Raw genomic sequence first — 23879 nt, forward strand, 5'->3', positions numbered from 1 at the left:
TCAAAAGTAGCGCACTGTATAGGGAATAGGGTGCCAGGTCTCCCTATCTAAAGTAGTGTACTATATAGGGAATAGGGTGCCAGGGCCCTATCTAAAGTAGTGTACTATATAGGGAATAGGCTGCCATTTGGGTCCCACCCAGTGGCTTCCGTTGGCCTCTATGAGCTTTAACTCTCCATTTGTCACTGCAGCGCTGACATCATCATAATCACACTCCTCTCAACTCCTCTTTCCACTCCAGGCGTAAAACTGTTTTATTTCCAAGTGCCTTGTGGGGAAAAATGCCCCACTGTCCAAGGCAGTGATGCTTAACTGGTTTTTATCCTTTTTTTTCTGGAGTTTTCTTTCCTTCTAAACCATACTCGGATCTTCCCTTCCAATCCATCAGTATTTCCAACCAGTGACATCAGCAACAGCAGTTTTTATTCTGCAGACTGCTGCAGTTATTGTAATAGGTGCAGTTAATGGCCATATGATTACAGAGTCATTTTCACTTACAGTGAGGGAAAAAAGTATTTGATCCCCTGCTGATTTTGTACGTTTGCCCACTGACAAAGAAATGATGAGTCTATAATTTTAATGGTAGGTTTATTTGAACGGTGAGAGACAGAATAACAACAAAAAAATCCAGAAAAACGCATGTCAGAAATGTTGTAAATTGATTTGCATTTTAAAGATGGCTCCCAGGTGTCTTTTTTATACAGGTAACGAGCTGAGATTAGGAGCACACTCTTAAAGGGCTCCATGCAAGATCTCACCTCGTGGAATTGCAATGATCATGAGAACGGTGAGGAATCAGCCCAGAACTACACGGGAGGATCTTGTCAATGATCTCAAGGCAGCTGGGACCATAGTCACCAAGAAAACAATTGGTAACACACTACACCGTACAGGACTGAAATCCTGCAGCGCCCGCAAGGTCCCCCTGCTCAAGAAAGCACATATACAGGCCCGTCTGAAGTTTGCCAATGAACATCTGAATGATTCAGAGGAGAACTGGGTGAAAGTGTTGTGGTCAGATGAGACCAAAATGGAGCTCTTTGGCATCAACTCAACTCGCCGTGTTTGGAGGAGGAGGAATGCTGCCTATGACCCCAAGAACACCATCCCCACCGTCAAACATGGAGGTGGAAACATTATGCTTTGGGGGTGTTTTTCTGCTAAGGGGACAGGACAACTTCACCGCATCAAAGGGACGATGGACGGGGCCATGTACCGTCAAATCTTGGGTGAGAACCTCCTTCCCTCAGCCAGGGCATTGAAAATGGGTCGTGGATGAGTATTCCAGCATGACAATGACCCAAAACACACGGCCAAGGCAATAAAGGAGTGGCTCAAGAAGAAGCACATTAAGGTCCTGGAGTGGCCTAGCCAGTCTCCAGACCTTAATCTCATAGAAAATCTGTGGAGGGAGCTGAAGGTTCGAGTTGCCAAACGTCAGCCTCGAAACCTTAATGACTTGGAGAAGATCTGCAAAGAGGAGTGGGACAAAATCCCTCCTGAGATGTGTGCAAACCTGGTGGCCAACTACAAGAAACGCCTGACCTCTGTGATTGCCAACAAGGGTTTTGCCACCAAGTACTAAGTCATGTTTTGCAGAGGGGTCAAATACTTATTTCCCTGATTTTTAAAATGCAAATCAATTTATAACATTTTTGACATGCGTATTTCTGGATTTTTTTGTTGTTATTCTGTCTCTCACTGTTCAAATAAGCATACCATTAAAATTATATACTGAACATTTCTTTGTCAGTGGGCAAACGTACAAAATCAGCAGGGGATCAAATACCTTTTTCCCTCACTGTATGTGCATTTGAAATGGTCTACCTCCATACGACCTGTGATGCTGAAGTTGAGCTAGCCTATATTTCCTGTGGTGCAGTAAACCATGCTTGTTTGATGAGAAACCTTGCCTGAGACCTAAAGACTTGTGTTAGCTCCCTGAGATAATGCCATGTCTTCAGCTCAGCAGACCAACACAGGCGACACGTTTTCAAATCCAGTTGATCACACAAACATAAGTGTTTTGAGTGATCGGGAACAAGTATAATAGTGTTTTGAGTGATCGGGAACAAGTATAATAGTGTTTTGAGTGATCGGGAACAAGTATAATAGTGTTTTGAGTGATCGGGAACAAGTATAATAGTGTTTTGAGTGATCGGGAACAAGTATAATAGTGTTTTGAGTGATCGGGAACAAGTATAATAGTGTTTTGAGTGATCGGGAACAAGTATAATAGTGTTTTGAGTGATCGGGAACAAGTATAATAGTGTTTTGAGTGATCGGGAACAAGTATAATAGTGTTTTGAGTGATCGGGAACAAGTATAATAGTGTTTTGAGTGATCGGGAACAAGTATAATAGTGTTTTGAGTGATCGGGAACAAGTATAATAGTGTTTTGAGTGATCGGGAACAAGTATAATAGTGTTTTGAGTGATCGGGAACAAGTATAATAGTGTTTTGAGTGATCGGGAACAAGTCAGCACACGGAGACCTGACTGTGACCACCCATAGAGGGAGAAGCAGAGATGGGTAGTGCCAAGTGTAAACAAACATAATGCCAAGTCATTATAGCTTGGAGCTGTGGCAGAGCGGGCGTGCTGCTGCCATGTCGTTATTAAGTTCCTACTATTAAAGGGTCTGTGTGTGTGTGTGTGTGTGTGTGTGTGTGTGTGTGTGTGTGTACTGGTGTGTGTGTGTGTGTGTACTGGTGTGTGTGTGTGTGTGTGTGTGTGTGTGTGTGTGTGTGTGTGTGTGTGTGTGTGTGTGTGTGTGTGTGTACTGTAGTCTAGTCTAACTCCTCCCGACTAGTCCAGGCCTGTACCTCTGACAGTTTGTTCTTCACAGGGTTACGTTAGGGAGAGCTGACTGTGCTGTATTGGACCGTGCACGCGTCCAAATGCCACCCTATTTCCTACTGTTCCACAGGGTTCTAGTATGGCGCTGGATGTATTCTACTGGATTGGCATACTGTTCAGTTGGCGTCTAGCTGACTCGGTAAGTTGCTGTTCAGTTGTCGTCTAGCTGACTCGGTGAGTTGCTGTTCAGTTGGCGTCTAGCTGACTCGGTAAGTTGCTGTTCAGTTGGCGTCTAGCTGACTCGGTAAGTTGCTGTTCAGTTGGCGTCTAGCTGACTCGGTAAGTTGCTGTTCAGTTGGCGTCTAGCTGACTCGGTAAGTTGCTGTTCAGTTGTCGTCTAGCTGACTCGGTAAGTTGCTGTTCAGTTGTCGCTCTAGCTGACTCGGTAAGTTGCTGTTCAGTTGTCGTCTAGCTGACTCGGTAAGTTGCTGTTCAGTTGTCGTCTAGCTGACTCGGTAAGTTGCTGTTCAGTTGTCGTCTAGCTGACTCGGTAAGTTGCTGTTCAGTTGTCGTCTAGCTGACTCGGTAAGTTGCTGTTCAGTTGTCGTCTAGCTGACTCGGTAAGTTGCTGTTCAGTTGTCGTCTAGCTGACTCGGTAAGTTGCTGTTCAGTTGGCGTCTAGCTGACTCGGTAAGTTGCTGTTCAGTTGTCGTCTAGCTGACTCGGTAAGTTGCTGTTCAGTTGGCGTCTAGCTGACTCGGTAAGTTGCTGTTCAGTTGGCGTCTAGCTGACTCGGTAAGTTGCTGTTCAGTTGGCGTCTAGCTGACTCGGTAAGTTGCTGTTCAGTTGGCGTCTAGCTGACTCGGTAAGTTGCTGTTCAGTTGGCGTCTAGCTGACTCGGTAAGTTGCTGTTCAGTTGGCGTCTAGCTGACTCGGTAAGTTGCTGTTCAGTTGGCGTCTAGCTGACTCGGTAAGTTGCTGTTCAGTTGGCGTCTAGCTGACTCGGTAAGTTGCTGTTCAGTTGGCGTCTAGCTGACTCGGTAAGTTGCTGTTCAGTTGGCGTCTAGCTGACTCGGTAAGTTGCTGTTCAGTTGGCGTCTAGCTGACTCGGTAAGTTGGTTATTGCAGACTGAGTGAACGGGGGAGAATGTTTTGGTGAAAGAGAGAAAAGTGGTTCACCCTGAATGACTGGTTCTTTATTTAGGTCAGCACCACCTGGCCATGCTGGCTCAACAATACAATACCATTCCGGATCTGTTTACAGTTCTGTCTGACTCTATTCACTAGAGGGAATCCAATGGGCAGCTACTGCCTGTCTTCAGCTAGTGACTGCTAACCCTGCATGGATGCCCAGACAATGGATGCATCCTAAAATGACACCCTATTCCCTATATAGTGCACTACTTTTTCACCAGAGCACGGCTTTGGTCAAAAGTAGTGCACTATATAGGGAATAGGGTATCATTTGGAATGCTGGCAATTATCTTTTGCACCTCCCAGGAAGTGCAGGGGTTTCCCAAACTCATTTTGTAATCAGCTGACTGGCTATTGGGAAATGACTTGGTCCCTTTTTCATACTGTAAGGAGGTTTATCATGAGATGTTGACACTTTGAAAAGAGGTCTTTCTCTTTCTTCGAGGAAGGAGTGTTGAATGTTTACTGCTTTCAGTGTTTCGCCATGTTGTTTTTTTATGTTTTATTTGGAGTTCTCTAGAAGTGAGTCACATCCTGGTTTGGTTTTCCTTTCTGGCTTCCCTCTTCAAGTAGACAAGGCTTTCCCCTCCTTTTCCTGTGAGTGGAGCTGGTTTCCCTCTTCAAGTAGACAAGGCTTTCCCCTCCTTTTCCTGTGAGTAGAGCTGGTTTCCCTCTTCAAGTAGACAAGGCTTTCCCCTCCTTTTCCTGTGAGTGGAGCTGGTTTCCCTCTTCAAGTAGACAAGGCTTTCCCCTCCTTTTCCTGTGAGTAGTGCTGGTTTCCCTCTTCAAGTAGACAAGGCTTTCCCCTCCTTTTCCTGTGAGTAGAGCTGGTTTCCCTCTTCAAGTAGACAAGGCTTTCCCCTCCTTTTCCTGTGAGTAGAGCTGGTTTCCCTCTTCAAGTAGACAAGGCTTTCCCCTCCTTTTCCTGTGAGTAGAGCTGGTTTCCGTCTTCAAGGCTTTAACTTACTGTGTTCATGTTGGCCTCTGCTCTGTTACAGTATCAGAGAAATAGAGTTAAGAAGCCTTTAAACGCTGCTGGTCATTTTTAAGACGTGTTTTTGCATTTCAGGAAGGGTAATCGGGGCATCATCTGTTACCGTCAGCACACCTATCATTCTATGTACTAGTCGTCATATTGTTAATGGATACCATAGTAATATGACTGAATTGAGTTAACAAGGACAAGGTAGATTGGACTAAGCCACTTAGTTTCCTGTTCAGTCAATTGGTTCTGAACACACACATATATATACACACACACACCACTCTGCCCCTAGAACACACGTATACACACACACACACACACACACACACACACACACACACACACACACACACACACACACACACACACACACCACTCTGCCCCTAGAACACACACACACACACACACCACTCTGCCCCTAGAACACACACACACACACACACACACACACACACACACACACTGTCCTAGAACACACTGTGACCACCTCACATGACTATATTTTAGGCCTTTAGCCAGGACTGGAGAGTCCCATTGGTTCAACATTGTTCTTCGTCCCAAATGGCACCCTATTCCTTATATGGTGCACTACTTTAGACCAGGGCCCACAGGGTAGTGCACTATATAGGGAATAGGATGCTATTTGGGACACAGCCATGTTACTGTCTGAGCCAGCTGGCCAGTCCTCCGGGTCTAATGGAAAATGATCTGCCCCATTTAACTACATCCTCTAACAGGACTGGAGCATAGAATGGAATGGCATCGATGACTGAGGCCTTGTAGAAAAACGAGACTGGCAGTGCCATGGGCTGCTGCTCTGTTCGGGTACTTTAGAAAGGTTGGCAATACTGTTGACTGGCTACTCACCACTCTGTTGTTCAATGACTGGGGAAACGTGGACGATACAGCGTTGGAATTCACCGAGGACTGGTGAAACGTGGACGATACAGCGTTGGAATTCATGGAGGACTGGGGAAACGTGGACGATACAGCGTTGGAATTCACGGAGGACTGGTGAAACGTGGACGATACAGCGTTGGAATTCATGGAGGACTGGTGAAACGTGGACGATACAGCGTTGGAATTCATGGAGGACTGGGGAAACGTGGACGATACAGCGTTGGAATTCACGGAGGACTGGTGAAACGTGGACGATACAGCGTTGGAATTCATGGAGGACTGGTGAAACGTGGACGATACCGCGTTGGAATTCATGGAGGACTGGGGAAACGTGGACGATACAGCGTTGAAATTCATGGAGGACTGGTGAAACGTGGACGATACAGCGTTGGAATTCATGGAGGACTGGTGAAACGTGGACGATACAGCGTTGGAATTCATGGAGGACTGGGGAAACGTGGACGATACAGCGTTGGAATTCATGGAGGACTGGGGAAACGTGGACGATACAGCGTTGGAATTCATGGAGGACTGGGGAAACGTGGACGATACAGCGTTGGAATTCATGGAGGACTGGTGAAACGTGGACGATACAGCGTTGGAATTCATGGAGGACTGGTGAAACGTGGGACGATACAGCGTTGGAATTCATGGAGGACTGGTGAAACGTGGACGATACAGCGTTGGAATTCATGGAGGACTGGTGAAACGTGGACGATACAGCGTTGGAATTCATGGAGGACTGGTGAAACGTGGACGATACCGCGTTGGAATTCATGGAGGACTGGGGAAACGTGGACGATACAGCGTTGAAATTCATGGAGGACTGGTGAAACGTGGACGATACAGCGTTGGAATTCATGGAGGACTGGTGAAACGTGGACGATACAGCGTTGGAATTCATGGAGGACTGGTGAAACGTGGACGATACAGCGTTGGAATTCATGGAGGACTGGTGAAACGTGGACGATACAGCGTTGGAATTCATGGAGGACTGGTGAAACGTGGACGATACAGCGTTGGAATTCATGGAGGACTGGTGAAACGTGGACGATACAGCGTTGGAATTCATGGAGGACTGGTGAAACGTGGGACGATACAGCGTTGGAATTCATGGAGGACTGGTGAAACGTGGACGATACAGCGTTGGAATTCATGGAGGACTGGTGAAACGTGGACGATACAGCGTTGGAATTCATGGAGGACTGGTGAAACGTGGACGATACAGCGTTGGAATTCATGGAGGACTGGTGAAACGTGGGACGATACAGCGTTGGAATTCATGGAGGACTGGGGAAACGTGGACGATACAGCGTTGGAATTCATGGAGGACTGGTGAAACGTGGGACGATACAGCGTTGGAATTCATGGAGGACTGGTGAAACGTGGACGATACAGCGTTGGAATTCATGGAGGACTGGTGAAACGTGGGACGATACAGCGTTGGAATTCATGGAGGACTGGTGAAACGTGGACGATACAGCGTTGGAATTCATGGAGGACTGGTGAAACGTGGACGATACAGCGTTGGAATTCATGGAGGACTGGTGAAACGTGGACGATACAGCGTTGGAATTCATGGAGGACTGGTGAAACGTGGACGATACAGCGTTGGAATTCATGGAGGACTGGTGAAACGTGGACGATACAGCATTGGAATTCATCGAGGACTGGTGAAACATGGACGATACAGCGTTGGAATTCACGGCTGACTGGGGATTTCTAGAGAGAATAGACTGGGCTGGTACTCTAGCTACGACCCAATTCTCCATCCATTTCCTGAAGTGTACACTTTACACACTCTCCGCCATGCATTTAAAAAGCATAGGATTGGTGTAAGCATTGGGAGGAGGGAGTTTCCACCATTTTGTTAAATCCATGCAAGAACGTGTGTAAGAATCAGGACACAGCCTCTGAGGTGTTCTGAAGAAGGGTGGAGAACCAGGACACAGCCTCTGGGGTGTTCTGAAGAAGGGTGGAGAATCAGGACACAGCCTCTGAGGTGTTCTGAAGAAGGGTGGAGAATCAGGACACAGCCTCTGGGGTGTTCTGAAGAAGGGTGGAGAATCAGGACACAGCCTCTGAGGTGTTCTGAAGAAGGGTGGAGAATCAGGACACAGCCTCTGAGGTGTTCTGAAGAAGGGTGGAGAATCAGGACACAGCCTCTGAGGTGTTCTGAAGAAGGGTGGAGAATCAGGACACAGCCTCTGAGGTGTTCTGAAGAAGGGTGGAGAATCAGGACACAGCCTCTGAGGTGTTCTGAAGAAGGGTGGGGAATCAGGACACAGCCACTGGGGTGTTCTGAAGAAGGGTGGAGAATCAGGACACAGCCTCTGAGGTGTTCTGAAGAAGGGTGGGGAATCAGGACACAGCCACTGGGGTGTTCTGAAGAAGGGTGGAGAATCAGGACACAGCCTCTGGGGTGTTCTGAAGAAGGGTGGAGAATCAGGACACAGCCTCTGGGGTGTTCTGAAGAAGGGTGGAGAATCAGGACACAGCCTCTGGGGTGTTCTGAAGAAGGGTGGAGAATCAGGACACAGCCTCTGAGGTGTTCTGAAGAAGGGTGGAGAATCAGGACACAGCCTCTGAGGTGTTCTGAAGAAGGGTGGAGAATCAGGACACAGCCTCTGAGGTGTTCTGAAGAAGGGTGGAGAATCAGGACACAGCCTCTGTGTTCTGAAGAAGGGTGGAGAATCAGGACACAGCCTCTGTGTTCTGAAGAAGGGTGGGGTATTGGGATGTCATCTCTGTTGAGGTGATTAATAAAGGCTGGCACTCTGTTGTTAAAGTACAGGTGAAACGTGTAGGGGCCTATTTCATGATGTTTCTGTTGGTAACTGTGGGCTGGGCCTATTTCATGATGTTTCTGTTGGTAACTGTGGGCTGGGCCTATTTCATGATGTTTCTGTTGGTAACTGTGGGCTGGGCCTATTTCATGATGTTTCTGTTGGTAACTGTGGGCTGGGCCTATTTCATGATGTTTCTGTTGGTAACTGTGGGCTGGGCCTATTTCATGATGTTTCTGTTGGTAACTGTGGGCTGGGCCTATTTCATGATGTATCTGTTGGTAACTGTGGGCTGGGCCTATTTCATGATGTTTCTGTTGGTAACTGTGGGCTGGGCCTATTTCATGATGTTTCTGTTGGTAACTGTGGGCTGGGCCTATTTCATGATGTTTCTGTTGGTAACTGTGGGCTGGGCCTATTTCATGATGTTTCTGTTGGTAACTGTGGGCTGGGCCTATTTCATGATGTTTCTGTTGGTAACTGTGGACTGGGCCTATTTCATGATGTTTCTGTTGGTAACTGTGGGCTGGGCCTATTTCATGATGTTTCTGTTGGTAACTGTGGGCTGGGCCTATTTCATGATGTTTCTGTTGGTAACTGTGGGCTGGGCCTATTTCATGATGTTTCTGTTGGTAACTGTGGACTGGAACAGTTCCCTGTTATAACTACAGTGCCAGTCAAAAGTTTGGACACACCTACTCATTCAAGGGTGGTCCTCTGTAGCTCAGCTGGTAGAGCACGGCGCTTGTAACGCCAAGGTAGTGGGTTCGATCCCCGGGACCACCCATACACAAAAATGTATGCACGCATGACTGTAAGTCGCTTTGGATAAAAGCGTCTGCTAAATGGCATATTATTATTATTATTATCAAGGGATTTCTCGCTATTGTAATCTGCTTTGGATAAGAGCGTCTGCTAAATGAAGTACATTCAGGTCCAAAATTGACACAGTGAGCAAAAAAGACTGTATAAAATATATTATACAAATACTGAGCTATATTAGTACTATATTATATAGTATGAGATATATTATGACTATATTATATAGTATGAGATATATTATGACTATATTATATACTATGAGCTATATTAGTACTATATTATATACTATGAGATATATTATGACTATTATATAGTATGAGATATATTATGACTATTATATAGTATGAGATATATTATGACTATATTATATACTATGAGCTATATTAGTACTATTATATAGTATGAGATATATTATGACTATATTATATAGTATGAGCTATATTAGTACTATATTATATATTATGAGCTATATTATGACTATATTATATAGTATGAGATATATTATGACTATATTATATAGTATGAGATATATTAGTATTATATATTATGAGCTATATTAGTACTATATTATATAGTATAAGATATATTATGACTATATTATATAGTATGAGATATATTATGACTATATTATATAGTATGAGCTATATTATGACTATATTATATAGTATGAGCTATATTAGTACTATATTATATAGTATAAGATATATTATGACTATATTATATAGTATGAGTTGTACGAATTGCAAAAATCTCTGAAGCTGGAGACTCTTATCTCCCTCAATAACTTTAAGCATCAGTTGTCAGAGCACCTTACCGATCACTGCACCTGTACACAGCCCATCTGAAATTAGCCCACCCAACTACCTCATCCCTATATTGTTATTTATTTTGCTCTTTTGCACCCCAGTATCTCTATTTGCACATAATCTCTTGCACATCTAGCATTCCAGTGTTAATACTATTGTAATTATTCTGCACTATAGCCTATTTATTGCCTTACCTCCATAACTTGCTACATTTGCACACACTGTATATATATTTTCTGTTGTATTTCTGACTTTATGTTTTTTACCCCATATGTAACTCTGTGTTGTTTTTATTGCACTACTTTGCTTTATCTTGGCCAGGTCGCAGTTGTAAATGAGAACCTGTTCTCAACTGGCTTACCTGGTTAAATAAAGGTGAAATAAAAATAAAAAATAAAAAAATGAGCTATATTAGTACTATATTATATAGTATGAGCTATATTAGTACTATATTATATAGTATGAGATATATTAGTACTATATTATATAGTATGAGCTATTGTATGCTCAAAGAACAGTGTTAATTATATTATTTTATACTAATACAAGAAAGAGATTTTCTTTAACAAGTCATAATTTTCTCTCTCAAAAAGAAAGGGGACAAATGTATTGTTTTTAATACCTTTCAATACCTCACCTTGCAAGGATAACAGCACTGAGTATTTTTCTAAAATGTTTTCTGAGATTGGAGAACACATTGGGAGGGATGTTAGACCGTTCCTCCATACGGAATCTTCAGTTCTTTTGATATCCTCCATCTGCTCTTCAATTCAAACCACGTTTTCAATGGAGACTGAGACGGCCATTGCAAAATGTTGATTTTTGTGGTCAATTAACAATTTCTTTGTGGATTTTGATTTTGATGTGTGCTTGGGGTCATTGTCTTCCTGGAAGATCCACTTGAGGCCAAGTTTCAGCCTCCTGGCAGAGGCAACCAGGTTCTGGGCTAAAATGTCCTGGTACTTGGTAGAGTTCATGATGCCGTTGACCTTTTAATAAGGGCCCCAGGACTAGTGGAAGCAAAAATAGCCCCATAACATCAGAGACCCCTCGCCATGTGTTGCAGTAGGTATGGGGTTCTGTTCTGCGGATGATTCCTCTTTTCGATGTCAAACCCACCACTGCTGTGCTTGGCCAAATGACCTCTATGTTCATGTCATCTGACCAAAACACCCGGTTCCAATCCAAGTGTCAATGCCGTTTAGCAAACTCCAGCCGTTTTACATTTGTTGGATGACATGAAAATAGAGCCAAGGGTGCCAATACATTTGGACCTGATTGTGTAGTTAGTTTACCGGGTTTGTTTGTACTGGGGAGTCTTTTGTAGCACAATCCCATACAACAGCCATATGCAGTCATTTCCTTAGATGAGTCACCTTCAATGAATACAGACTGTGATGCGGCATGGAACGTGTGTGTGTGTGTGTGTGTGTGTGTGTGTGTGTGTGTGGGCTGCTGGTGTGAGTACACACTTGGCTAGAAGGCTGATGACGACGGTCACATTTACCACTGTGACCATGGCTGTGTCTCAAATGGCACCCTATTCCCTATATAGCGCACTACTTTAGACCAGAGAATGGCACCCTATTCCCTATATAGTGCACTACTTTAGACCAGCGAATGGCACCCTATTCCCTATATAGTGCACTACTTTCGACCAGCGCCCATAGGACACTATAGGGTGTGATTTGGGACACAACCCATGTTTCCTTCCACGTGTCTGGTCCGGTTTCTACACAACAGGATTCTGAGCCTATGACCTTCACTAGCACCTAGACAGCTGTGCTGTGTGGCGACATCATGGATATATTATAGAGTCTTATGTATCAAAAGAACATTCCATTTCATCATACTGTCATATCCCTATATCTAATATACACTATATATATATATATATATATACAGTGGGGGGAAAAAAGTATTTAGTCAGCCACCAACTGTGCAAGTTCTCCCACTTAAAAAGATGAGAGAGGCCTGTAATTTTCATCATAGGTACACGTCAACTATGACAGACAAAATGAGTTTTTCTCTCCAGAAAATCACATTGTAGGATTTTTAATGAATTTATTTGCAAATTATGATGGAAAATAAGTATTTGGTCACCTACAAACAAGCAAGATTTCTGGCTCTCACAGACCTGTAACTTCTTCTTTAAGAGGCTCCTCTGTCCTCCACTCGTTACCTGTATTAATGGCACCTGTTTGAACTTGTTATCAGTATAAAAGACACCTGTCCACAACCTCAAACAGTCATACTCCAAACTCCACTACGGCCAAGACCAAAGAGCTGTCAAAGGACACCAGAAACAAAATTGTAGACCTGCACCAGGCTGGGAAAACTGAATCTGCAATAGGTAAGCAGCTTGGTTTGAAGAAATCAACTGTGGGAGCAATTATTAGGAAATGGAAGACATACAAGGCCACTGATAATCTCCCTCGATCTGGGGCTCCACGCAAGAGCTCACCCCGTGGGGTCAAAATGATCACAAGAACGGTGAGCAAAAATCCCAGAACCACACGTGGGGACCTAGTGAATGACCTGCAGAGAGCTGGGACCAAAGTAACAAAGCCTACCATCAGTAACACACTACGCCGCCAGGGACTCCAATCCTGCAGTGCCAGACGTGTCCCCCTGCTTAAGCCAGGCCCGTCTGAAGTTTGCTAGAGTGCATTTGGATGATCCAGAAGAGGATTGGGAGAATGTCATATGGTCAGATGAAACCAAAATAGAACTTTTTGGTAAAAACTCAACTCGTCGTGTTTGGAGGACAAAGAATGCTGAGTTGCATCCAAAGAACACCATACCTACTGTGAAGCATGGGGGTGGAAACATCATGCTTTGGGGCTGTTTTTCTGCAAAGGGACCAGGTCGACTGATCCGTGTAAAGGAAAGAATGAATGGGGCCATGTATCGTGAGATTTTGAGTGAAAACCTCCTTCCATCAGCAAGGGCATTGAAGATGAAACGTGGCTGGGTCTTTCAGCATGACAATTATCCCAAACACACCGCCGGGCAACGAAGGAGTGGCTTCGTAAGAAGCATTTCAAGGTCCTGGAGTGGCCTAGCCAGTCTCCAGATCTCAACCCCATAGAAAATCTTTGGAGGGAGCTGAAAGTCTGTGTTGCCCAGCGACAGCCCCAAAACATCACTGCTCTAGAGGAGATCTGCATGGAGGAATGGGCCAAAATACCAGCAACAGTGTGTGAAAACCTTGTGAAGATTTACAGAAAACGTTTGACCTGTGTTATTGCCAACAAAGGGTATATAACAAAGTATTGAGAAACTTTTGTTATTGACCAAATACTTATTTTCCACCATAATTTGCAAATAAATTCATTAAAAATCCTACAATGTGATTTTCTGGAATTTATTTTCTCAATTTGTCTGTTATAGTTGACGTGTACCTATGATGAAAAGTACAGGCCTCTCTCATCTTTTTAAGTGGGAGAACTTGCACAATTGGTGGCTGACTAAATACTTTTTTCCCCCACTGTATATATATATGTGGACACCCCTTCAAATTAGTGGTTTCGGCTATTTCAGCACACCTGTTGCTGACAGGTGTATAAAATCGAGCACACAGCCATGCAATCTCCATAGACAAACACCAGCAGTAGAATGGTCTTACTGAAGAGCTCAGTGACTTTCAACGTGGCACCGTCATAGGATGCCACCTTTCCAACAAGTCAGTTCGTCAAATTTCTGCCCTGCTAGATCTGCCCTGGTCAACTGTAAGTGTTGTTATTGTGAAGTGGAAACGTCTAGGAGCAACAACGGCTCAGCCGTGAAGTGGTAGGCCACACAAGCTCACAGAACGGGACCGCCGAGTGCGAAGCGTGTAAAAAATGTCTGTCCTTGGTTGCAACACTCACTACCAAGTTCCAAACTGCCTCTGGAACCAATGTCAGCACAATAACTGTTAGTCGGGAGCTTCATGAAATGGGTTTCCATGGCCGAGCAGCCGCATACAAGCCTAAGATCACCATGCGTAATGCCAAGTGTCGGTTGGAGTGGTGTAAAGCTCGCCGCCATTGGACTCTGGAGCAGTGGAAACGCATTCTCTAGAGTCATGAATCACAATGCACAAAGCGAGGTCCATACAGAAATGGTTTGTCGATCGGTGTGGAAGAACTTGACTTGCCTGCACAGAGCCCTGACCTCAACCCTATCAAACGCCTTTGGGATGAATTGGAACAGGCCTAATCGCCCAACATCAGTGCCCGACCTCACTAATGCTCTTGTGGCTGAATGGAAGCAAGTCCCTGCAGCAATGTTCCAACATCTAGTGGAAAGCCTTCCCAGAAGAGTGGAGGCTGTTATAGCAGCAAAGGGGGGGACCAACTCCATATTAATGCCCATGATTTTGGAATGAGATGTTGGACGAGACTTTTGATCATGTAGTTTATTATGACTGTTATGTCTATAAGAAGGTTGAATGTGAGATGAGAGAGTACTTTATTAATCCCCAAGGGACAACGTCGTACCATCACAGACTAGTTTGGTAGCATTGTTGCCGTTGGTTACGTAGATCTCTCCTTTCATGCTCTGTTTACTGAGGAGGCGTCTCCAATGGAACCCTGTTCTCTATATATGGCGCTACTTTCAATGCTTGGCCCATGTTGACTCTAATGCTTCCCACAGGGATGCTGGCCCATGTTGACTCTAATGCTTCCCACAGGGATGCTGGCCCATGTTGACTCTAATGCTTCCCACAGGGATGCTGGCCCATGTTGACTCTAATGCTTCCCACAGGGATGCTGGCCCATGTTGACTCTAATGCTTCCCACAGGGATGCTGGCCCATGTTGACTCTAATGCTTCCCACAGGGATGCTGGCCCATGTTGACTCTAATGCTTCCCACAGGGATGCTGGCCCATGTTGACTCTAATGCTTCCCACAGGGATGCTTGGCCCATGTTGACTCTAATGCTTCCCACAGGGATGCTTGGCCCATGTTGACTCTAATGCTTCCCACAGGGATGCTGGCCCATGTTGACTCTAATGCTTCCCACAGGGATGCTTGGCCCATGTTGACTCTAATGCTTCCCACAGGGATGCTGGCCCATGTTGACTCTAATGCTTCCCACAGGGATGCTGGCCCATGTTGACTCTAATGCTTCCCACAGGGATGCTGGCCCATGTTGACTCTAATGCTTCCCACAGGGATGCTGGCCCATGTTGACTCTAATGCTTCCCACAGTTGTGTCAAGTTGGCTGGTTGTCCTTTGGGTGGTGGACCATTTCTTGATACATACGGGAAACTGTCGAGCATGGGAAAAACCCAGCAGCGTTGCAATTCTTGATACACTCAAACCGGTGCGCCTGGCACCTACTACCATACCCCGTTTAAAGGCACTTAAATATTTTGTCTTGCCCATTCACCCTCTGAATGGCACAACATACACAATCCATGTCTCAAGGCTTAAAAATCCTTCTTTAACCGGTCTCCTCCCCTTCAACTACACTGATTGAAGTGGATCATAGCTTTCACCTGGTCAGTCTATGTCATGGAAAGCGTTCCTAATGTTTTGTACACTCGGTGTATATAGGGAATAGGGTGCCATTTGGGACACTGAATAAAGGAAATAAATGATATCTCTGATCTGATCATCAGGTCTCTCAGAGATGTCCTCATTGTCACTTGCTTCATAAACTCTTATCAAAATACTTTAATTTCCCTTCCACACAGCCTGCAAGGGCTCCGTTCAACAATTCTGCAGTTTCAGAGATCATCAATCACCCTGGCCCTCGCTGTCCTGTCTGTCTCTCCTGTTCTGTCTGTCCTGTCTTTCCAGTCTGTCTGTCCTGTCTGACAAATCAAATCAAATGTTATTGGTCGCATACACATATTTAGCAGATGTTATTGCGGGTGTAGCGAAATGCTTGTGTTCCTAGCTCCAACAGTAATATCTAACAATACACACACATCTAAAAGTAAAAGAATGGAATTAAGAAATATAGAAATATTAGGACGAGCAATGTCGGAGTCCAGAGTATAAATATATACTGTATAGGTGATGGGACATATTGACATTATGGACAGTATGTTGATAGAATATATAGTATATCTGTAGAATACATAGGATAGACTAGTATAGATACAGCAATAGTTAAATAGGATTTTGACTAGAATACAGTATATACATATGAAATGAGTAAAACAGTATTTTATTTTAAATTTTATTTAACCTTTATTTAACCAGGTAAGCCAGTTGAGAACAAGTTCTCATTTACAACTGCGACCTGGCCAAGATAAAGCAAAGCAGTGCGATAAAAACAACAACACAGAGTTACATATGGGGTAAAAAAAACATAAAGTCAAAAATACAACAGAAAATATATCTACAGTGTGTGCAAATGTAGCAAGTTATGGAGGTAAGGCAATAAATAGGCCATAGTGCAAAATAATTACAATTAGTATTTACACTGGAATGATAGATGTGCAGAAGATGATGTGCAAATAGAGATACTGGGGTGCAAATTAGCAAAATAAATAACAATATGGGGATGAGGTAGTTGGGTGGGCTAATTTCAGATGGGCTGTGTACAGGTGCAGTGATCGGTAAGGTGCTCTGACAACTGATGCTTAAAGTTAGTGAGGGAGATAAGAGTCTCCAGCTTCAGAGATTTTTGCAGTTCGTTCCAGTCATTGGCAGCAGAGAAGTATGTAAACATTATTAAAGTGACCAGTGTTCCATGTCTATGTACATAGGGCAGCAGACTCTAAGGTGCAGGGTTGAGTAACCGGGTGGTATCTAGCTAGTGACTGACTAAGTTCAGGGCAGGGTACTGGGTGGAGGCCGGGAGGTGATGGCTATTTAACAGTCTGATGGCGTTGAGATAGAAGCTGTTTTTCAGTCTCTCGGTACCAGCTTTGATGCACCTGTACTGACCTCGCCTTCTGGATGGTAGCGGGGTGAACAGGCCGTGGCTCGGGTGGCTGATGTCCTTAATGATCTTCTTGGCCTTCCTGTGACATCGGGATCTGTAGATATCCTGGAGGGCAGGCAGAGTGCTCCCGGTGACGCATTGGGCGCACCACCCTCTGTCTGTCTGTCTGTCTGTCTGTCTGTCTGTCTGTCTGTCCTGTGTGTGATCATGGCCTTGAAGGTCAGAGCAGAGTAAACACCACAGTGATGAGTTCTAAACCAGACAGTCATTACTTAAACAGACGCAGAGCCTTGACACTCACACCTCCACAACACATTGCAGCTCACAGCACACTGTCCCAGCCTGTACCGGTATCTGATGGGTAGTGAGAGAGTTCAGTAAGGCTTCTGTAAGGTCTGTTTAGTTGTCCCTCCCGGTATGTATGGGCCCAGCGTCTTCCCCAGCCAACCCTTCAAATCACAGCCTCCACCTCCAGTCCTTAGCCCTTATCCTAAACACCAGGCTCTAACCGCAGTCCTTCACTCCACACCCCTAGCCCTTAGTCCCAAACCAAACCCCTCTCCTAGGCCAGGCCCACCCCCACCTCCACATCCCTAGCCCTTAGTCCCAAACCAACCCCTCTCCTAGGCCAGGCCCAGCCTCACTCCACACCCCTAGCCCTTAGTCCCAAACCAAACCCCTCTCCTAGGCCAGGCCCAGCCTCACTCCACACCCCTAGCCCTTAGTCCCAAACCAAACCCCTCTCCTAGGCCAGGCCCACCCCCACCTCCACACCCCTAGCCTTTAGTCCCAAACCAAACCCCTCTCCTAGGCCAGGCCCAGCCTCACTCCACACCCCTAGCCCTTAGTCCCAAACCAAACCCCTCTCCTAGGCCAGGCCCAGCCTCACTCCACACCCCTAGCCCTTAGTCCCAAACCAAACCCCTGTCCTAGGCCAGGCCCAGCCTCACTCCACACCCCTAGCCCTTAGTCCCAAACCAAACCCCTCTCCTAGGCCAGGCCCAGCCTCACTCCACACCCCTAGCCCTTAGTCCCAAACCAAACCCCCTCTCCTAGGCCAGGCCCAGCCTCACTCCAACCCCCTAGCCCTTAGTCCCAAACCAAACCCCTCTCCTAGGCCAGGCCCACCCCCACCTCCACACCCCCTAGCCTTTAGTCCCAAACCAAACCCCTCTCCTAGGCCAGGCCCAGCCTCACTCACACCCCCTAGCCCTTAGTCCCAAACCAAACCCCTCTCCTAGGCCAGGCCCAGCCTCACTCCACACCCCTAGCCCTTAGTCCCAAACCAAACCCCTCTCCTAGGCCAGGCCCAGCCTCACTCCACACCCCTAGCCCTTAGTCCCAAACCAAACCCCTCTCCTAGGCCAGGCCCAGCCTCACTCCACACCCCTAGCCCTTAGTCCCAAACCAAACCCCTCTCCCAGGCCAGGCCCAGCCTCACTCCACACCCCCTAGCCCTTAGTCCCAAACCAAACCCCTCTCCTAGGCCAGGCCCAGCCTCACTCCACACCCCTAGCCCTTAGTCCCAAACCAAACCCCTCTCCCAGGCCAGGCCCAGCCTCACTCCAACCCCCTAGCCCTTAGTCCCAAACCAAACCCCTCTCCCAGGCCAGGCCCAGCCTCACTCCACACCCCTAGCCCTTAGTCCCAAACCAAACCCCTCTCCCAGGCCCAGCCTCACCTCCACACCCCTAGCCCTTAGTCCCAAACCAAACCCCTCTCCTAGGCCAGGCCCAGCCTCACTCCACACCCCTAGCCCTTAGTCCCAAACCAAACCCCTCTCCTAGGCCAGGCCCAGCCTCACTCCACACCCCTAGCCCTTAGTCCCAAACCAAACCCCTCTCCTAGGCCAGGCCCAGCCTCACTCCACACCCCTAGCCCTTAGTCCCAAACCAAACCCCTCTCCTAGGCCAGGCCCAGCCCCACCTCCACACCCCTAGCCCTTAGTCCCAAACCAAACCCCTCTCCTAGGCCAGGCCCACCCCCACCTCCACACCCCTAGCCCTTAGTCCCAAACCAAACCCCTCTCCTAGGCCAGGCCCAGCCTCACTCCACACCCCTAGCCCTTAGTCCCAAACCAAACCCCTCTCCTAGGCCCACCCCCACCTCCACACCCCCTAGCCTTTAGTCCCAAACCAAACCCCTCTCCTAGGCCAGGCCCAGCCTCACTCCACACCCCTAGCCCTTAGTCCCAAACCAAACCCCTCTCCCAGGCCCAGCCTCACTCCACACCCCTAGCCCTTAGTCCCAAACCAAACCCCTGTCCTAGGCCAGGCCCAGCCTCACTCCACACCCCTAGCCCTTAGTCCCAAACCAAACCCCTCTCCCAGGCCAGGCCCAGCCTCACTCCAAACCCCTAGCCCTTAGTCCCAAACCAAACCCCTCTCCCAGGCCAGGCCCAGCCTCACTCCAACCCCCTAGCCCTTAGAACCCAGCTCTAGTCCTCCTCTTCTCTCCCCCAGACCTTAGTACAAGGCCCCAGACTAAGTTTTCCACAGGCCTGTAGCCTCATTGGCAGCTATTTCTACAGTAGAGCGAGGGAGGGCCCATAGAGGGCTACATGTACCCATACAGCGGGCATAACAACTCCCTAAGAAGATGAGGGGCTACATCCCAAATGGTGCCCTATTTCCTACATAGTCCCTATGGGGCCCTGGTCAAAAGTAGTGCACTATATAGGGAATAGGGTGTTGTTTGGACCTGAGGTTTTTTCTAGAGTTATTTTCTCTGATCTGTAGAGGCTGAAGGGACTTGGTTCTCAGGGGACCAGTACAATGGTTAAATTCTTCCCCACTAATAATGGAACCCCTTAGGCCGCCCCACATGGGCAGTAAAGACAGGCCTCTGACTGGGACTCTTCAGATATGTCTTTCCATGAGGCCACTCCTGTGAACAGGGTTGCAGTCAAAATGTAAAACTGGATTAACCCAAGCACTGCTTGTGGACAGGTGCCCCCGAGGGTTAATGGTTTAATGTTGAAGGTTGGGTTGAGCAAGGTTGTGGGTTGTCCCCACTGTGATGTCCTCTCTCTCTCTGTCCCCACTGTGATGTCCTCTCTCTCTCTGTCCCCACTGTGATGTCCTCTCTCTCTGTCCCCACTGTGATGTCCTCTCTCTCTCTGTCCCCACTGTGATGTCCTCTCTCTCTCTGTCCCCACTGTGATGTCCTCTCTCTCTCTGTCCCCACTGTGACGTCCTCTCTCTCTCTGTCCCCACTGTGATGTTCTCTCTCTCTCTGTCCCCACTGTGATGTCCTCTCTCTCTCTGTCCCCACTGTGATGTCCTCTCTCTCTCTGTCCCCACTGTGATGTCCTCTCTCTCTCTGTCCCCACTGATGTTCTCTCTCTCTCTGTCCCCACTGTGACGTCCTCTCTCTCTCTGTCCCCACTGTGATGTCCTCTCTCTCTCTGTCCCCACTGATGTTCTCTCTCTCTCTGTCCCCACTGTGATGTCCTCTCTCTCTCTGTCCCCACTGTGATGTCCTCTCTCTCTCTGTCCCCACTGTGATGTCCTCTCTCTCTCTGTCCCCACTGTGATGTCCTCTCTCTCTCTTGTCCCCACTGTGATGTCTCTCTCTCTCTCTGTCCCCACTGTGATGTCCTCTCTCTCTCTCTGTCCCCACTGTGATGTCCTCTCTCTCTCTGTCCCCACTGTGATGTCCTCTCTCTCTCTGTCCCCACTGTGATGTCCTCTCTCTCTCTCTGTCCCCACTGTGATGTCCTCTCTCTCTCTCTGTCCCCACTGTGATGTCCTCTCTCTCTCTCTGTCCCCACTGTGATGTCCTCTCTCTCTCTGTCCCCACTGTGATGTCCTCTCTCTCTCTGTCCCCACTGTGATGTCCTCTCTCTCTCTGTCCCCACTGTGATGTCCTCTCTCTCTCTCTGTTCCCACTGTGATGTCCTCTCTCTCTCTGTCCCCACTGTGATGTCCTCTCTCTCTCTGTCCCCACTGTGATGTCCTCTCTCTCTCTGTCCCCACTGTGATGTCCTCTCTCTCTCTGTCCCCACTGTGATGTCCTCTCTCTCTCTGTCCCCACTGTGATATCCTCACTCTCTCTCTGTCCCCACTGTGCTCCAGCCCTTCCCTTTAGTTCCACACCTAGATGGTAAAGTATATGTACAGGTCTGAGATCAGGGCTGAGGTATTAGTTAGAGTCTATGTATATTTGGGATGCAGACATATGTGACCGACCAGCTCGATTCGGTCTTATGTAGCAACATTTGAAATTTTGTTTTTTTTACATTGGATAAAAGTAGAGACTCAGAGCTAGAAAATGGTATATTATACACTACAGTTGAGGAACAATGGGAAAAAATGTCTGCTTTGAAAGTTGATCAACTTGTAACCTCACTTTTGAGAAAATAGGCCTTGAATGTTTTGGTACCTACTGGAAAGCTCTTCTTTGTCTCCACCCATTCAGCATCGTTCACACCCTCTAAAGCCTTAGCCCCACCCAGCTCTTTAAGGTTTCCCATGTGAGGCCATGTGCTAAACAGAGTGAGTACGGTAGTGTTCTAAACAACCAAAGATTCCAAGACTAAAGGCTGGTTTATACTACGTCTATCGACAGGTGAACATTCTATTGTCGTCCGACATCAAACTTGTCGTTGTCGTTATGAAAAAGTATAAACACAAAAACTACAGGCTGCCTGGTGGTCCAAAATAGCATAACTAGTGTATTTTAACACAAGTTCTACTACGTGATATCTTTAAAAAAAGCCGCGTTAGAAAGGATTACCTACACATACTGACCAGCTCATGTTATAGACAGAAGCGTGCAACATGGCAGACCAATCCGAACTCAACTCTCGGCATGACCAGCCCATCCATTATCTCAGCCAATCATGGCTAGCGGGAAAGTTCCTGTCTTTTCTGTGGCTAAACCAACTAGGCTTGTAATTTAACAATTCTATTCGTATTTACAGATGGCATACACGTTTGTTATTAAGGCACATGAAAGTTCACATGTTCCAGAAGGCATTTGTGCCAAAAGAACACATTTAGATTTAAAAAAAAGTTTAAGTTCAAATGCCTCTCCTGTGATGTAGTGACGCGCGACATACGCCTAGTTTCCTGAAACAAGTCACATATACTCCCATCTCCCCTGCAGCGCCCCAAGGGCAGTCAGTTGAGGGTTGCGGTTAGCCAACTCTGATGCCCCCAGGCTCCTCCCAGACTGCCCCCAGGCTCCTCCCAGACTGCTCCCAGGCTCCTCCCAGACTGCCCCCAGGCTCCTCCCAGACTGCCCCCAGGTTCCACACCTAGTGGGTAAAGGCTGTCAAAGGCTATCTATCTAGGGCTGGTCAGGGCCTCCACACCCAGCTGACAGAGGCTATATCTTTCTCTGTTGTCAGGGCTGAGGTGTTAGTTCGAGGCTATCTCCAGGGCTGTGGTCAGAGGTGAGGTATTTCTCTGTCCCCTGTGACACACGGCTCCTGGCTCCTGTGGTGGGGTGGCATGGCTTCATGCTTCTGGCGCTCGTCACGCCGTCTCATCATCCCAGTCAGTCAGACGTCTTCCTTAGATCACTTGCCCTATCAGCTGTTGTTGTTGTCCTTGGGCGGAATTCCAAATCGATCCCTAGCCAGTAGCCACTCCTGTAAAAGTGAAGAGATTAGACAGGTGTGAGCAATTACCCTATTGCTTACCTACCCAATGCTTTCAGATCTAAAGGAGTGGTCAGCAAGCAGGGTGAGCTCAGGTCTTCTTGGATAGCTCTCCCTCTCAGCCCTCTCCCTCTCTCCCCTCTCAGCCCTCTCAGCCCTCTCTCCCCTCTCAGCCCTCTCAGCCCTCTCAGCCCTCTCAGCCCCTCTCAGCCCTCTCAGCCCTCTCTCCCTCTCAGCCCTCTCAGCCCTCTCAGCCCTCCTCCCTCTCAGCCCCCTCTCAGCCCTCTCAGCCCCTCTCAGCCCCTCTCAGCCCTCTCAGCCCTCTCAGCCCTCTCAGCCCTCTCAGCCCTCTCTCCCCTCTCAGCCCTCTCAGCCCTCTCAGCCCTCTCCCCTCTCAGCCCTCTCAGCCCTCTCCCTCTCAGCCCCTCTCAGCCCTCTCAGCCCTCTCCCCTCTCAGCCCTCTCAGCCCTCTCAGCCCTCTCTCCCTCTCAGCCCTCTCAGCCCCCTCTCAGCCCTCTCAGCCCTCTCAGCCCTCTCCCTCTCAGCCCTCTCCCCTCAGCCCTCTCCGCCCTCAGCCCTCTCCCCTCAGCCCTCTCCCCTCTCAGCCCTCTCCCCTCTCAGCCCTCTCCCCTCTCAGCCCTCTCCCCTCTCAGCCCTCTCCCTCTCAGCCCTCTCAGCCCTCTCAGCCCCCTCCCCTCTCAGCCCTCTCCCTCTCAGCCCTCTCCCCCTCAGCCCTCTCCCCCTCAGCCCTCTCCCCCTCAGCCCTCTCCCTCTCAGCCCTCTCCCCTCTCAGCCCCCCTCTCAGCCCTCTCCCTCTCAGCCCTCTCAGCCCTCTCAGCCCTCTCAGCCCTCTCAGCCCTCTCAGCCCTCTCAGCCCTCTCAGCCCTCTCAGCCCTCTCAGCCCTCTTCTCCCTCTCAGCCCTCTCAGCCCTCTCCCCTCTCAGCCCTCTCAGCCCTCTGCCCTCTCAGCCCTCTCAGCCCTCTCAGCCCTCTCAGCCCTCTCAGCCCTCTCAGCCCCTCTCAGCCCTCTCAGCCCTCTCAGCCCTCTCAGCCCTCTCAGCCCTCCCCCTCTCAGCCCTCTCAGCCCCTCCCC

At 47.8% G+C, this 23879-nt stretch overlaps 1 protein-coding gene across 1 annotated transcript in view; it reads left to right on the forward strand.

Annotated features, from left to right (window-relative positions):
* The window catches only part of LOC121548201 (FH1/FH2 domain-containing protein 1-like), a gene marked incomplete at its 3' end in the record, with an annotated part of 87429 nt that overhangs the window by 14291 nt on the left and 49259 nt on the right, over nucleotides 1-23879 (forward strand). The window lies entirely within an intron of this gene.

This window comes from Coregonus clupeaformis, unplaced genomic scaffold, assembly GCF_020615455.1.
Source record: "Coregonus clupeaformis isolate EN_2021a unplaced genomic scaffold, ASM2061545v1 scaf0957, whole genome shotgun sequence".
In the NCBI taxonomy this organism is placed as follows: domain Eukaryota; kingdom Metazoa; phylum Chordata; class Actinopteri; order Salmoniformes; family Salmonidae; genus Coregonus; species Coregonus clupeaformis.